Here is a 3572-nt window from a genome sequence, read left to right on the forward strand (position 1 = left end):
AAAAAAAAAAAAGGTGACAAAAGGTTGCATGCCAGGAACATAGTGTTAATGCAAGACTTAACACGTCAATGCGTTTGCCGCAGGCGAATACCCGTCAGTCTTGTGGACTACTTACTGTTAAATGATAAAGGACGATAAAACAATAATGAGGACCTTTTACGTAATGTGCAGTAACTGAAACTGGTGCCCAGGTCATGAAACTCTCAAAAATTTAGTGAGAATGCAAGCTGAAGGTTAAAAGGTTAACTTGTTTTCACAGGGAAGAACGGCTTCGTTCAGTTTTGCCTGTCATGTTATTCCTATCTATACAGTTTCTACTACATCGTCAAATTACAGCTGGTGCTCCATGTTTTGCCTCCTTTCTCTTTATGAAAAGTATTTTTGTATCACAGTGGTTGTAACAGTTTTCACATTGATTTCTGTGGATGTGATTGGAAATTTTCTGACAAAGATTTGTAAAGTGTTTGTGTGTTAGTTCACCTGAGGCCTGTTTCTATGTTATATTAAAGGTAATTTGTATTTTCATCTCCTTCTTCTCAGCTCTCAGGTACAAATATCAACTATTATGCATCCTCGAGAAACTGGGTGATGTGCTGTGAAAGATAACACCCTGCCAGCTGATCTGACAGCAACATCCTCCCCATTTTACGTGCGCACCTTACTGTATAAATAGAATCCATGAGATTTCCTGCTAAAGAGCTGCAGTCGCTGTCGTCCTCTGCTTCATCCAGGTATGATCACGTTTAGTTTTTTTTTTTAAATAAAAATTCAACTTCTAGATGCACTAGTGGTGCGTCCAACGCAGTGTCAGTGTTTAGGGCACAGCTTGTGTCTCTCATCTCCAGGGCTACTCACCAGCAGACCTGCATTTAGAGTGTCTAAGAGGTGTTTGTGATAACCATCATTTTCTGCCATTTGATGCATGTTAAAACAGCCCCCATAGTTTAGACCTGTAATACCTTTGCCCCTCAGATGTCACAGCATTTTCATTAGGCCGGGTGCTGGGCTTGCTGAGGCTCATTATGTCCCAAGATAACACTTTAAAGACACACCACAAAGTCTGGTCTTGGCGCTCGGGCTTACCTGAAAGACTGATGTTAATGCCTATGGTGAACTTTGTCTTTCCACACCCAGTCTTTGAGAGAAAAGAACTACAAAGAAAAGCATACCCCTCTGCTTTTTGCAAGTTGTTTGACTCAAATCCTAATGCCAGTGATCAATAGGATTATATTTGACGTGGAATTATCAAGTAAGTGAATTTGTCTGTATTTAAAAGAGGACTGACTCATAGCCAGAGTGAGTAGGACTCGCTGTGTTTGCTGATTGCCTTGCACACACTTCCTTGATGAATATGCCACACTTTTCTTTAATGACAGACCAAAGCCTTGTAGCAGCCCACCCCTCACACCTCGGCTGATTGATCTGAGTAATACGATGCTACGTGTCTGAAGATAAAACACAAGCATGATGTGTGCAACGATCCCACCAATCTTCTCTCTGTTGACTGGGCAGCTTTTAACCTGAGCTCATAACGTGCCATTAGATCCTTCCTAAAGCCCTACCTTTGTTTGTTTTGAGCAAAGCTAACACACACACACACATACACACGCACCGACATTTCATTTCCAGCAAGACCTAACCCATCCAATAACTGCCTGCAAAGGTCTTGTTGCTCTGCGGGAGTGACTGCAGCGCCACGCCTCAGTGAAGGAACCACGGGCCATCCGTCTAACCAGGTCACTGTCAAAGTGCAACCCACATATCAGTCGCAGTAGTGGGTCATCAGGTGGAGAGGTTATGACCTGAGGGAAGGCTTCATTAGGCGAACTGGGAGCCAATTAGTCCCCAGCTGCCCAGAAGAGAAGCATTAGAGTTAGAGGAAGAACACTCAGTCATCCCATTCGGTGACAGGAACAGCAGGAGAGCAGATGAAGAATTATTGTCCTTTTTTTGTTGTTGTTGTTGTTTTGCTCTGATGAGATACATCATGCCGCAAACAGATTCTAAACCTGAGAGAATGTTTAGTGACAATTGAGGGTCAAAATACACCCCAAAATTCACTTGTAGTTTAATTCTATGTTTGCCCCTCCTGCTTCTCTTCACCAGGGCATCCTGTCCATTGTGCAGGGATTAGTGATGAGAGAGTTTCTGAACCAGGCCAGCGGATGTGAAGAATCACCCATGCTGATTTAGAAGTGTCCAGAGACACTGTGAAGCAGTAAGTTTTGGGGGCTGGGTTTGGAGTCAAGAAGACACCCCTGGAGATGCTTTCACAAATTCTGCCTGGTTTAGGAGGGGGCAGTGTGGGTGTCTGGACCGGGACTGGCCAGCTCATCTGAGTGGGGACTAATGAAAACAAATGATCTGACAAGGTCAAAAGGTTGAGATCAAGGCTGAGGGATCCCCCCCACCCCTCTCAATTTTCAACTTGGGAGATTAATGAGGGCAGAAAACAGTCATTTCTCTGTATCGTTTACTCCCTGAGGCCTCTGAACCCTGTGGCAGTGGTTTGCAGACCCACCTGTTGGCCCATTAAGGCCTTGTGACACTGAGCCAGAGGGCATCGCTCCTGATCCAGGATGTAACTGCTTTGTCCTGTTCACAGGGGCACATTGTGTTAACACAGCCTTACCCAAAAGCTTCCTGTAGCATCCTGAGTCCATCTTGGAAATGCAGAAAAAGTCATAGTTGCTGTTTTTAATCAGTATTTCACCGACACAAGGTTATGCAAAATATATTCAGGTATTAAAAAAATAGAACAATCGTGCATCTCTTAAGGTGATTTAGAAAATTCAGTGACCTTAGTCATGTGGCTAATGCATGCTTTTTGTTTTTTTTTGTTTTTTTTTTTTAAACTTTTACCGTTGCTGAAAACACTTGAACTCAGATGAACTTACACCAAGTCATTCCCAGCTAATCCTGACATTGCAAGTAGCATTGCAATTATTATTTGAACATATTATGGGGGAATAGATACCCTGAGTCAACAGCGGAGTCATCATGCTGAAATGACAGTGTTAGAGCTTTGTGTTGAGGGTCTCAAGTGCCTTATAAGACAAGACTGCTCCCTTCTGGACAATCAACAGAAAGCATCACAGAGTCCAAAAATCAGCCTCATCAAAGTAAGTGCTTATCGTCACTTTTAAAGTCCCTCTACTGTCATTGATTACACCTCTCAATACTCATCTTTGTGCATCAGTGTTACATATTGAGAAGTTTTTTTCCCATGAAAATAATCATTTTTTGCCTCAAAGTGGCACTGTTGCTTCATTTTAAAGTCGATAAAGCCCCAATTTTATATACACCCTCTCTGTGCTTGCTGCAGTTTGTCTCTGCTCAATCACTGCCAGAAAAGCTACGAAATGACAAATTGTAATGCTGTAATAATTATTTTAGCTATTCGTGTTCAAAGAAGAAGAATGATGCAGAAAGACCCTCTCTGTAAGTGGACGTCATTGGTTCCTGGTATGCAGCCCTGGAGTCTGTGTTTTTGAGGCTGTCACTGAAACTCTGCAGTTTCAAGGCAGAAATGTGCACACATGGTATTCACTGCTGACTTTGATTCATTACCA

This window comes from Stegastes partitus, unplaced genomic scaffold (genome assembly GCF_000690725.1).
Source record: "Stegastes partitus isolate 25-593 unplaced genomic scaffold, Stegastes_partitus-1.0.2 Scaffold493, whole genome shotgun sequence".
In the NCBI taxonomy this organism is placed as follows: Eukaryota; Metazoa; Chordata; class Actinopteri; family Pomacentridae; genus Stegastes; species Stegastes partitus.